Below are 14,221 nucleotides of genomic sequence, written 5' to 3'. Positions count from 1 at the left end.
TTTATTTGAATTTTTTCTTAGGTTAGACTTGGTGGCTGGGATTTCAAATATGTAATTTAGCTCTCTTATTGCTAAATTTACTCCATTTGTGTTTGATTCATAAGTTTTGCAATACATTTCCAACCTGTGTATTGCAGAGTGCTTTCTCATACTCTGAGATGCTCTGCTGTGTCCAAGTGTAGGAGGCAGTGAGGTTGAAGAGGTTGGAGGCCGTCTGCTGGCTGGGGTGTGGCTGGTCTGTCCTCTTGATGTACAGCACTGTGTGACAGTGGTCAGACAGGAGGGTTTGCTGCTTGACTGTAAATGCATTCAAATTGTTTGGGTCCATGTCAGTAATTGCGTAGTCCACTATGCTACTGCCAAGTGCTCAGTTGTAAGTGTATCTTCCTAAGGAGTCCCCCCTGATCCGGCCATTGATGATGTACAGCCCCAGGCCTCGACATAGGCTCAGCAGCTCTTTGCTACTGTCGTTGACCATGCTGTCGTAGCTGTTTCTCTGGCGGGTCACACTGCTGTGGTACCATGGGGCATTTCCAAAGACATGGTTGTTTCCCTGTGTGGAGATGAAGTCAATCTGTCTGTCTGTTCTGGCGTTGAGATCTCCAACAAGCAAAATAGAGAACTGGAAATTCAGAATGGTAACATTTGGAAAAATTACTTTGAAAATCTATACCAAGAAATGCCAGAGCATAACACCAGAACACCAGAACAAAATTTGACCCTAAAGAAACTAAAGGATTTAGAAAACATTATCAAAGACAATCAAAACCCCCTGGACACCCCCATTACCCTGCAAGGAACTGAAGGAAAGAATAAAATCTCTGAAATCTAAAAAATCCAGTGGGGCAGATTGTATCCTCAATGAGATGCTGAAGCACAGCAGCCTGGCATTACAGGAGGCCCTGCTGAAGCTGTACTACCTGGTGCTGACTGCAGGCTGCTTCCCTGCTCTGAGGAACCAAGGGCTCATCACCCCTTCCACAAGAGTGGCGACAAGCTGGACCCCTCCAACTACAGAGGGATCTGTGTGAGCAGCAGCCTGGGGAGGGTTTTCAGCAGCTTCCTGAACAGCACAATCCTGAGCTTCCTGTCAGAGCACAGTGTGCTGAACAGAGGCCAGATCGTCTTTCTTCCCAAACACCGCAGCACCGACCACATCTACACTCTGCACAGCCTCCTCAACAAACATGTACACGGCACCAACATGGGGAAAGTCTTTGCTTGCTTCGTCGACTTCAAAAAAGCCTTTGACTCCATCTGGCAGCCCGGACTGTTCCTCAGACTGCTGGAGAGTGGCATAGGAGGGAAAACCTATGACATCATCAAAAACATGTACCAGGAAAACCAGTGCAAAGGTGTGACAGAGTTCTTCCACCAGGGTCGCGGAGTGCGTTAGGGCTGCAGCCTGAGTCCTACACTCTTTAATATCTATATTGATGAGCTGGCTTCAGTGCTGGAGCAGTCCTCAGCACCAGGCCTCATTCTGCACCACTCCACTGTCAAACTACTGCTGTACGCTGATGACCTGGTCCTGCTCTCACCCACACAGCAGGGGCTGCAGCAGAGCCTGACCATACTAGAGCAGTACTGCCAGGACTGGGCCCTGGAAGCCAACCTGGACAAGACCACAATCAAGGTGTTCCAGAAAAGAGCCAAGAACCAAGCACAGCAATTTCAATTCTTTCTAAATGGCAACACGGTACAGCACACAACCAATTACACATACCTTGGTCTGGACATCAGGGGGCTTCAATGCAGCTATGAGTGCACTGAAAGAAAAGGCACGCAGGGCTTTTTATGCAATAAAAAATGATTGTACAACTTAAAACCCCCAGTGAGGATCTGGCTTAAAATCTTTGACAGTATATTGTCCTCCTGTATGGTAGTGAAGTGTGGGGCCCAGTAACTTATCCTGATTACAGCAAGTGGGACAGCAGCCCAACTGAGAGCCTGCACCTGCAGTTCTGCAGACACCTGCTCCAGCTGCACAGGAGAGCAGCCAATAACGCATGCAGAGCTGAACTGGGCCGCCTCCCCCTGCTGCTCACTGTGCACAAGAGGGCCCTCAAGTACTGGGTCCACCTTTAAGAATCCACTTTTTAATTACTTTCAGAAACCAGACTGTCGAATAGATTGAATCAAACAGAGTCTTTATTCAAGCAGCTTGGAGGAAAGTCACACACAGACACGCAGGTCTCTGTCTCAACTTCCCTAAAATCATAGAGCTTACATGGTGTTTTATACATACTGCGATGTCCTGGACAGAGTGAGTTTGAACCAATAAGGGGGAGACAACTACCTTTTCTTATGACATCTTAACTGTCTTCCTGATCAAGCTTAAACACAACGTTTTCTATTTTATGCCCAAATATGGAGACATATGTAGCCATTTCGTTATCTCTCTTCCACACGTATCTAATGTATGTCTAAATAAGCAAAGGGGGGTTGTGTGCCCACTTCCTCATCTTCTTATGGTTTTACTTGAATGTACGTTCTGCACTACATTTGCTTTGTGTGTGTGCAGAGAGATGCATCTGGTACAAACCGGTAGACGCTGGTCTCATTATGTGCTCCTTGGTAACCTCATGTATGGGTGAGGAATTTGGGGCCTCTTCAACCTCAACAACAGCCACCCTGACTCCTACTGCCACACGGCACTGAGGAGCCAGGAGCATGGCCCTAAACAGTGCGCCATTCGTACCCTGGCACAGCCCCTCACTGAGCAGAGCCACACCAGCCCCAGTGGGCAGACAGCGGGCACCAGGATCAACATCATCACCAAGAAGATGAGAGCACAATACCTGGAGCGCTGGCACACAGAAACTGAGCAGCAGCACAAACTGCAGTGTGACCGCTCTCTACAGAGGGACTACAGCCTGGCACCGTACCCGCTGAGAGTGAAGGACCCCAAACAGAGACAAACCTGATCCAGTACAGACTCAGTGCCCACAGCTTGGAAATAGAAACAGGGCGACACAGGCAGACCTGGAAGCCCAGAGAGGAGAGACTGTGTGGACAGTGTGAGCAGGGGGAGGTGGAGGACGAGACGCACTTCCTGCTGCACTGAACCAAATACTCCACAGCCAGGGACACGCACCTCCCGAAACTCTCAGCCCAGGTCACAGGATCCAAGAGCTCAGTGATAAAGGCAAAATAAAAATCCTGTTAGGAGAGGATGAGCATACAGCAGAGCTGGCTGCCGACTATGTGCTCACCTGCCACAAACTGAGAGAGACAGTGTAAAAGACACTGTGTACTATGTATACATATATATCCACCTCATGGTCATCCTGCAGCTCCGCGCAGCTCCTTCCAGTCAACCCCGCTGCACCGTATGTACAATCCTGTTTCCCCGCAGCGCTCCCCACAGCCCTATGGCTCCTTCCAGTCCCCATCGCTGCACAGCATGGATCATCCTCATCTTCACCCGCAGCGCTCCCTGCAGCCCTGTGTGGCTCTTTCCTGCGCCCCCAGCCAACCCCCCCCGGTCACCACATAGTCGCATTCTTTTCCCCTCAGCGCTCCTCGCAGCCCTATGGCTCCTTCCAGTCCCCGTCGCTGCACTGCATGGCTTCCCACGGTCTCCCTGCAACAGTTATTCCACCTACAGGCTCCTCCCCTGGCACCCTTCCTCCTCCCCACTCCTCTTCTTCGTCCTGCAAGCCCTGTACTGCTTTCCCCTGCACCCTCCTTGTGATGTTATCAGCAAGGGCCCTCTTCGCCTATGACCCCCTTTGTCTGCAGCAATCATAGGCTGCACCCTCATGCGGCCCCCCTATCACCTGCTGCCTCCTCACCTGTGGCATTCTATGACACAATGCGGACCATTGACACACTCCCCCCACCGCAACCCCCATGCATCCCTCTATTTCCCACGCTGCAGCCTCGTTTTAGCTTCCACTGTCTACCTACCCTCCCGCAGCCCTGCTTGGTGCTCCCCCCACCCACTTTGCCCTGCCCACCATCACGCATGGCCCTCGTGCGGCCCACATCACCAGCAGCTCTCAAGTTGCATGCGGCCCCTATTCTCCAGCAACCCTCGTGGTCCTCCCTGCCTGTGGCCCTCATAGCCATGACCCTCTGCGTTGGCCCCCATGTGGCCCTTCCTCTCTTCCCCTCACCTGCAGCCCCGTTTTCATCACAAAAGGCCCTCGTGTGGCCCCCATCGCCTGTGGCCCTCGTGCGGCCCCAATGCCACTGTCTCGCTACTTTCCCGTAGCCCTATTCAGTGTTCTTCAAACCCCCGCAGCCCCGCCTGCCTTCATCGCTTGCGGCACTTATTGCCAGGGGCCCTCGTGCAGCCCTCTTCGCGTATGGCTTCTTTTCACCAGTAACCATCAGGGTCCTCCATGCCCAAGGCCCTCATAGCCATGACCCTCTGTGCGGTTGGCCCCCATGTGGCCTTCCCTCTCTTCCCCTAGCCACAGCCTCGTTTTCCGTAGACCTACTTGGTGCTCTAACCCTCCCCCCCCGCCCTTGCAGGACCTCTTAGCAGCCACCAGAGCGTTCCTACAGACCCATGTAACCCTTTCCTCCTACATGTTGTATTGTCTGTTGCTGCCTACTGGTCTCCTGTGATCTTCTAGGCAACCTCATTGTGCAGGACCTCTTCGCAGCCAGCAGCGTGTTTTCTGCAGACCAGTCTAACCCTTCCTCCAACCGGACTGTGTGCTTTCCTTGGGAACCCATGTCCTCCTCTATTCCTCCACTCCTTCATTCTTGCTAGGACCCAGGGCTGCTCTCCGCCCACCTGTCCATCACACCGTGTTTCGTCCCGTCACTGGTCGTGCCCTCGACATTTCTCCAGCATCCTTAATGTGTAATGTGGTCTTCTTTCACCATCTCGCTTTTTTGGGGTTTCCAACTCAAAAACATTAACCAGCACAATCGGCAGTATCATAAATGATCACTCCGGCCACCTCAAACTTCCATAAATGGACACCTTAACCAGTCTGCTACACTTCATCTCACAATTGAGATTCATCACCATCCACTCCACGACTCTGCACTTTACTCGATCATTACATACCAGTCTGTTTCCTTCAAGCCTCTCGGATCCCGAGAGTCTCCCCTTTTAGCGCTCAATCACATTTCAACCCCTTCTTCGCCTTCATCTTCCTTCCTCAAGTTACAGGTTAACAATCTTGCCTTTAAACACCCAAAACTATCCCATCAGAAATTATTTCAAACCAACTTGCCTCATTCCCATGAACTCTCGCCCTGTCACGCAACTCTGTTACTCCAGGAGTCACACCTATGGACACTCTGTTCAATGATAAATCAGACTCATTATAACTCGACACTCCTTCGTCTAATCAATATCCATCTTCTTCCGCGGCACACACATCAGATCACTCGATTAAGTTTCATGGACGTCGGTCATCCAACGCCTACAAAATCGCATTCCATCCGACATTCAGGAGATTCAACTAGCCAAGCTAGACCTTGCTCTTAAAAACCTGTGTAGGCGGTACAGGGAGCCGCATTACTTTTTGGGGTTTGGCTTTTGGGGTCATTTCCATAGCCAAGAGAATAAGCCCAAATCAAATAAAATCCCATTCGCCCACCACCCTACAAATCGGTGTTGTGAAACTACTGAATACATCATTGGGTACTATAAAGGTGTCCTCTCTATCTTAAAACACTGAAGCATATCAACATCATACAATGTCATTTAGACCACTGGAAAACAAATGCATTTACATGCAGCCTCTCAGATGAGTTCCACCACACATTTTACATAAGGTCATTTAAACAGTGGATAAAAAAACACAACAATGTAATAATTGTGTGTATTCTGTATCAGTAATCTGTTACATATTTCATTCATTCTGAAACAAGTACTGTAGGTTTTCTTAGAATTTCCTCCCAACTACCGTGTGCTTTTTCTAATAGAATATAATGTACTGATGTCATCATCAGGGCATTCTGTTCCTTAAGCAGAACACTTAGTAATATCAATTTGATTAGTAAAGTAGGCTATTATGTCTCTCTCCAGAAGTTCAGGTTGGTACACATGAGGGTTGTGTATGAGACACCTGACAGGAAATTAGACTTCTTCACACAGAGAGCTGGTACAATCTGGCTGAAGCCGACAATTTGGGAACATTCCTAAATAGACTGGACTGAGTTATTAATGGACACCAAACGAGCACAATGTTTACGAATGGGAGGAGGCCATTCGACCCTTTCTCATGTTCTTAAAAGTCAATAATATGGATATGGCAAGGTCTCAAACTAGAGAGGACAACATTACAGGGAATAAAAATGAATTAAATTAATGTCATTTAATTAAGTGTTAATATTATTTGCAAATCATGTGCAAGAGAACACTACCACCACCAGAAATGTACTGAATATCATCAGCTGATTACAAAATATAATGTTACACCATCAGAGATAACACTCTTCAGAAGTAACCATAAAACAATGCAGAAACCAGGAGATTTAGGTGAAAGTTTGAAATAAAATCTCACAAAAGTATTTCAAATGACAGCATCTTTAAAAGGATTGTATTTTGTTGAGGTGTGCACAGGAATATTCAACTTACCTTATTCTATACCCAGCCGCCCCCAACAGCTGTGCCGTGACAGGGCCGACCGGTCACAGTGCTGAACAGACTCTAAAACACACTGTTGATCAATGATTTTACTTCATTCATTAAACTTCATGAATCCGAGTGTCTGAATCATCTGAAAGACATCTTTGTGTGTATGGGAGTGTGTTGATGCAAACATTATGTGACACTGGAGTAACGTCTTCCTCATCTGAATATCCATGATATTCTGTGGTTCGATGATACTTTGCTGCCTGCAGCATTGAGAGAGAGGACATGATCGCACTGTGATAACCACGTGTCGGCTGCTTTGTTTACTTATGCAAAGTATTAAATGACACACCCTGTGGCAGTGAGCTCTCCTGCATAAATAGAGCTGACTCTGCTCCTCACACCACAACACTGAACCCAGAGACACCATGAAGGCTACAATCATACTGTTCGCCATCGCCGCGCTCTACAGCAGTAAGTGAAACCCACGACAATTCATGGTCAGTCGTTGTGTATTGTGCCGCAATGGACTGAAACACCAGAGGAGTGTTTAACTAGGAACGCAGTGCAGATTAGTCCAAATAACAGCAAATGTGGAGATGACTTTCTAAATGATACAAGGTCTTAAAAATGCAGAGTTTTGAAAGCTGAGGCTGTGGTTTATGTGTCTTTTTGGAAACTTGATACAGACCATCTGTCCAGCATGAAGAAGCCGCCCATTGTGTCTGTGTCAGTCTAGTGCTGTATCGATCCCACACTCGTCTGCTTTACATGTTTCTCTTTTCAGTTTCAGCTGTAGGTGCACTGGCCTACTACAAGATTACTCCCAAACCATTAGGAGGATTAAGTATTGGAAAGTAAGGTAAGGAGACTTAAAAGTTGACTAATTCTGATTATTATGACTATTGAATGTAGATCTTATACTCACACAAGTTCCATGACAGCTCTATCTGCACCAGATGACTTTAACAGGGGTTCTTGCAGCTACATACAAAAAGCCATTCACCACAGTTCTCAACTTCACAGCAAAAGGTGTATTTGTGCAAAATGTTGCAATAAAAACTTTTCAGATTGAAAAGTAATTATAAAGTAGTATTTTTCTAACATATATGAAACATGTGTGTTTGCTTCCTCTGGGTTTGTAGGGTTGGAGAGAAATGTGCAAGAGCAACAGATCAGTTAGCAAAGGATCTTATAAGCATATACAGCGATCAGCCATAACATTATGACCACCTGCCTAATGTGTAGGTCCCCCTTTTGCTCCCCCCATGCTCACGTGCCCATTGTAGGCGCTTTCGGCAGTGGACAGGGGTCAGCATGGGCACCCTGACTGGTCTGTGGCTACGCAGCCCCATACGCAACAAACTGCGATGCACTGTGTGTCTGACACCTTTCTATCAGAACCAGCATTCACTTTTTCAGCAATTTGAGCTACAGTAGCTCGTCTGTTGGATCGGACCACACGGGCCAGCCTTCGCTCCCCACGTGCATCAATGAGCCTTGGCCGCCCATGACCCTGTCGCCGGTTCACCGCTTTTCCTTCCTTGGACCACTTTTGATACTGACCACTGCAGACCGGGAACACCCCACAAGAGCTGCAGTTTTGGAGATGCTCTGACCCAGTCGTCTAGCCATCACAATTTGGCCCTCGTCAAAGTCGCTCAGATGCTTACGCTGCCCATTTTTCCTGCTTATAACACATCAACTTAGAGGACAAAATGTTCACTTGCTGCCTAATATATCCCACCCACTGACAGGTGCCATGATAACGAGATTATCAGTGTTATTCACTTCACCTGTCAGTGGTCATAATGTTTTGGCTGATCGGTGTATATTGGTCATTATTCTTTACATCATATCAAAAACAAAAGGGTCATTTTGAAGATACAAACATTAGCATTTCAGCATCAAGAAAAGATATGCGTGGAGCTCCAAAAGTGACAAGGGAGTTTTTTACAGAGAGACAGAGAGTCACTGGTGCTTCAGGGACCTTGCGTTTCATTATTATAACCTATTTGTCTGTCTTTCTTTTTCTAGAGTTCATCGGAGGCTGCTGCAATCAAGATCATTCCAGCCGTGCTCTATTGAACCAAGAAACTGTAACAGCCTGTATAGTAGGAAGAGTGATGAGGCTGTTTGACTAATAAAATCCCTGTCCACAAAGCTGTGTTTCTGCCTCTCATTACCAGTGCTGAGAGCATCTTGTGTCTGTAAGGAAGGGTGTTGACAATGCAGTGTAACTGCACCTGCAGACCTGGACTCACAACACTGTGCAGCCTGTTCAAACACAAGCAAGGACTTCTGAATTGCCCTCCAGCCTTGGAAAAGCTCGGGCCAATTTGACGTCATAGATTTGCTCTCACTGTTAGAGTGCTGATTGTTGTAGTCTCGGACTTTAACGATTACAGTAGACACACTTTGTATTAGTTGCATATGACTCCCATAGTCTGTGGCATTGATGTTGGTTGTTTCAGTTGAAAATGTTTAAATTATGGAAACATTATCAACATTTACGGTGACTTGATTGGGTTCACGGTTTAACTAAAACTTTCAAATAAATTAGTATAACTCCTTCACATTGAAGAGAAGTAGCAGGTTATCTGCAAAGGGAGGATATTACACGAGCTTTAACAGCTTTAACACTGTGGTCACAGAGACAGGAGAGGTGGACACAGAGAGGACTTATTTGCATACTTGCACAGAACATAAGAACATAAAGTTTACAAATGTGAGGAGGCCATTCGACCCATCGTCCTCATTTGGTGTCCATTAATAAGTGATCCAAGGACCCTATCCAGTCTATTCTTGAATGTTCCCACATTTTCAGCTTCAGCCACATCGCTGGGGAGTTTGTTCAGATTGTGACGCCTCTCTGTGTGAAGAAGTGTCTCCTGTTTTCTGTCTTGAATGCCTTGAAGCCCAATTTCCATTTGTGTCCCCGGGTGCGTGTGTCCCTGCTGATCTGGAAAAGCTCCTCTGGTTTGATGTGGTCGATGCCTTTCATGATTTTGAAGACTTGGATCAAGTCCCCACGTAGTCTCCTCTGTTCCAGGGTGAAAAGGTTCAGGTCCTCAGTCTCTCAGTAGGACATTCCCTTCAGACCTGGAATAAGTCTGGTGGCTCTCCTCTGAACTGCCTCTAGAGCAGCGATGTCTTTCTAGAAGTGTGGAGCCCAGAACTGTCCACAGTATCCAGAAGAGAAATGCACACACGCAGAGATATTTACTGTCTGCTGTCGTTTTGTTTTATCTGATACTTGAATTAATATTGGTTTGGCAAAGTCAGATAAATTATTAAATCACGACCCCGTCTTTACATTTGATAGTTGAAATGAAACGCTCTTAGATTTCGATTAAACAGTATACACCCCTACTGACTAATACTGGAGGCTACATTGCCAGTTCACTTCCCACACTGCTGCTGGACTGGAGGACTGACTTCAAGTCTTCATTGACTGACCAGCCATAACATCAGACACACACTGTGATTGGCCTGCTGAGCGCTGTGGGCGGGATGCTGGACATTTGAATGTATTGCTCCTTCAGTTATTGGTCTTTTTGTCTGTCAGACACATTTCTTTTTTCCACGACAGTCTACAAAATGGGTACTCTGTAACAAAAGCCTTTTTAAAAGTAGAGAAGTACAATAATTCACTCAAAACATACTTCAGTAAAAGTAAAATTACCGAATTTGAAAAACACTCAAAGAGGTACAAGTAAACTAAAAAGGGACTCAATTACAGGAACGAGAGTAGTTGTAATTCGTTACTTCCCACCCTGCCGCTAATTGGGCCATACAACACCGACAACATTCATTCCTGGATGACCTCTATGGAAGGCTTGTGCCAGGTGAGGAAAGGGTTGCAGTGAGGCGAAATTGTAATTGTATGGGACAATGTGGCATTTCACCACTCCTGTGCAGTCACAGAGTAGTTTGCAGCCCATCCCAGGATGGTGTCACTTTTCCTCCCACCTTACTCTCCTTTCCTCAACCCCATAGAGTATTTATTTTCCTCATGGAGGGGGAAGGATTATGACCACTATCCACATGATCAGATGTCCCTCCTGGATGCAATGCATGCTGGATGCCTGGACATATCTGCAGAAGACTGTCAGGGATGGACCAGACATGCCAAAAGATTATTTCCTAGCTGTATTGCCCAAGATGACATAAGATGTGATGTGGATGAGAACCTGTGGCCAAATGCAGAAGACAGGGTTGACTAGCATTGCTACTGTATCTGTATCAGTAGATGGTGTATATACAAATTCTTGTATTTTGCCAGAAAATGACATAAAACATACTGAAGCACATTGCATCATGTCTGATTCATTCCTGTAACATATACTGCAATGAATTTTAAACAGTAGAGAGGTGCCATTCTTGTTTTGTAAAGAAATTTTACAAAAGAAAACATTGTGTAATGCTACTTTTTGTTAGTGTTTTTTAGGTCATTGTTTTATGAGTGACAAAGTGTGCTTGTTGCGTGACAACCTTTGCTAGTGTTATGGAAGAACAAGTTGATTTGAGACATGTATGAAATCTTTTAGTTGTTTTAGTGCATTTTGCTGTGCCAAGCTGAAAGTTGGTTAGGGAAACTGTGTGAAGAGTTTTGAAAAAGTGACCTATGTATTGAGAAATGGGTCCTAGCGATTGTAAAAAACTGTAAGTAAAAAACATATTTTTTTAAATTTCAGACCTTGACATCCTCAGTTTATCAAGACTGGAACAGGTCCATCGTGGAAAGCTGCACTAATGCAGACGACCACAAGGGGGTGCCAGTGACACACAAACACACACACACGTTGGTGCCACTATCATTATGAGGACTCTCCATAGACATAATGACTTTTATACTGTACAAACTATATATTATATCCCCTAACACTAACCCTAAACCTAACCCCCATAAAAAACTTTCTGCATTTTTACATTTTCAAAAAACATCATGTAGTACAGTATTTGGCCTCTCTGTAGTTTAATATATATTTTAGCCTGACACTTAGGAAAGCACAGTGGAAGATGATCAGTGTTGCGCTGCCTTGAAGCCCATGCTGTGACCCAAAGCAATACCTGCCCACAGTCCAGCCAAGCAGCTAAACAGCCACTACTGAAAAAGCCAGAGACAGGCATTCCTGCACCCCAATCCTGCACCCTAATTCTGAACTCTTATCCTGTCCCCTCCCACAGTGCCCCAGCTGCACTCACATCCTGAAGAGGGCGTCGGACAGTGCCGGCGCTCCCTGCCCCTATACCCAGTGCCCACACTGTGCCCAGAGCCAGACTGCCCCCCGCCTCCTCTGCTGGGAGTGCCACAGCCCCTGGGCCGCCCCCGGCTCCATGTGCCCCAACACCTCCTGCTCGCTGAGCTGGGTGAGGGGCTGCCTGCTGTTCCGAGCCTGCCCCCGCTGCCACGCCCTGATCCTGCACTCCTCCAGCTGCAAGTACGTCCGCTGTGAGAGCTGTAGGCATCTCTTCTGCTTCATCTGCCTGGAGAGGAGCAGGAAGTGCAGGGAGGCCGAGGATCTGTACTTCTCTCTGCAGTGCAAGAAGCCCCAAGCTGCGCGACAGACCTTTTGACCTGAGCCCGGGGGCCACTGACCTCTGAAAAGCAGGCAGGCAGGCAGGCAACTGAAAAGCATCTCTGTGTCAATACACGTCAGACAGACAGACAGACAGACGAGCAACGGGGCCAAACCCAGGCCTGGAGAGCTGCAGTGCATTCTGGGATTGTGTTGAATGTAGTCAAACACTGGGCTTAATTAGTCACCATTTCCCCTGTGAGGAAGGTATGTGGTGACTGGGGATTGAGAGGGAGCTGGAAAGTCTGCGGGACTGGGGCTCTCTCCAGGAACATGGAGTTATTCCTCAGTCTGCATCGTCTGATTGGGAATGTGCTTAAGCTTGTGATGTTGCCTTCACTATTACAAATGTGCCTAACATTTCCGATTCTCTCTACGATGAAATCATTTACAGGTTTGCGATGACCTTCCACATTATAGACATCTTGTGTCATTTTTTGCCTGCAAAAGTTGTTTAACACCGCATTTCTGGCAATATGCCTCTGAATGAATGAATTATATAGTGGATGTAAAGCACAGACATGCGTCCTTCTAAGGGCTTGTAGAGTGGTGTTCTCCGCTGCACTGTGACTCTGGGCATCAGGCAGCTCCAGACACGCACATCTGGAGCACATCAGGGCCAGGAGGAAGAGCAGTCTGATCATCGCCATCTGTGATCCGCCAGCGCCTGTAGGAGACATAGCAACACCCCGGTCAGAACTGAGCACAGAGCAGTGTGACAGCAGTGTAATACAGTGAGCACAGAGCAGTGTGACAACAGTGTAATACAGTGAGCACAGAGCAGTGTGACAGTGTAATACAGTGAGCACAGAGCAGTGTGACAACAGTGTAATACAGTAAACACAGAGCAGTGTGACAGCAGTGTAATACAGTGAGTACAGAGCAGTGTGACAGTGTAATACAGTGAACACAGAGCAGTTTGACAGCAGTGTAATACAGTGAGCACAGAGCAGTGTGACAACAGTGTAATACAGTGAGCACAGAGCAGTGTGACAGTGTAATACAGTGAACACAGAGCAGTGTGACAGTATAATACAGTGAGAACAGAGCAGTGTGACAGCAGTGTAATACAGTGAGCACAGAGCAGTGTGACAGTGTAATACAGTGAGCACAGAGCAGTGTGACAACAGTGTAATACAGTAAACACAGAGCAGTGTGACAGCAGTGTAATACAGTGAGTACAGAGCAGTGTGACAGTGTAATACAGTGAACACAGAGCAGTTTGACAGCAGTGTAATACAGTGAGCACAGAGCAGTGTGACAACAGTGTAATACAGTGAGCACAGAGCAGTGTGACAGTGTAATACAGTGAACACAGAGCAGTGTGACAGTATAATACAGTGAGAACAGAGCAGTGTGACAGCAGTGTAATACAGTGAACACAGAGCAGTGTGACAGCAGTGTAATACAGTGAGCACAGAGCAGTGTGAAAGCAGTGTAATACAGTGAGCACAGAGCAGTGTGACAGTGTAATACAGTGAGCAAAGAGCAGTGTGACAACAGTGTAATACAGTGAGCACAGAGCAGTGTGACAGCAGTGTAATACAGTGAGCTCAGAGCAGTGTGACAGCAGTGTAATACAGTGAGCACAGAGCAGTGTGACAACAGTGTAATACAGTGAGCTCAGAGCAGTGTGACAACAGTGTAATACAGTGAACACAGAGCAGTGTGACAATGGTGTAATACAGTGAGCACAGAGCAGTGTGACAACAGTGTAATACAGTGAGCACAGAGCAGTGTGACAGTGTAATACAGTGAGCACAGAGCAGTGTGACTGCAGTGTAATACAGTGAACACAGAGCAGTGTGACAGTGTAATACAGTGAACACAGAGCAGTGTGACAATGGTGTAATACAGTGAGCACAGAGCAGTGTGACAACAGTGTAATACAGTGAGCACAGAGCAGTGTGACAGTGTAATACAGTGAGCACAGAGCAGTGTGACTGCAGTGTAATACAGTGAACACAGAGCAGTGTGACAGTGTAATACAGTGAACACAGAGCAGTGTGACAGTGTAATACAGTGAACACAGAGCAGTGTGACAGCAGTGTAATACAGTGAACACAGAGCAGTGTGACAACAGTGTAATACA

At 46.8% G+C, this 14,221-nt stretch overlaps 1 long non-coding RNA gene across 1 annotated transcript; it reads left to right on the top strand.

Moving 5' to 3' along the window:
* The first annotated feature begins 6,895 nt into the window (after positions 1–6,895).
* Positions 6,896–8,710, top strand: LOC136767993 (uncharacterized). The gene is made up of 3 exons (XR_010821930.1): positions 6,896–7,021; positions 7,335–7,409; positions 8,585–8,710. It is a non-coding gene; the product is annotated as an uncharacterized LOC136767993 (long non-coding RNA).
* Positions 8,711–14,221: the final 5,511 nt, after the last annotated feature.

The sequence above is a fragment of the Amia ocellicauda genome, chromosome 14 (genome assembly GCF_036373705.1).
Source record: "Amia ocellicauda isolate fAmiCal2 chromosome 14, fAmiCal2.hap1, whole genome shotgun sequence".
NCBI lineage: Eukaryota > Metazoa > Chordata > Actinopteri > Amiiformes > Amiidae > Amia > Amia ocellicauda.
The sequence above is the reverse complement of the archived record's forward strand: the minus strand, read 5'-3'. Positions and strand labels throughout refer to the sequence as shown.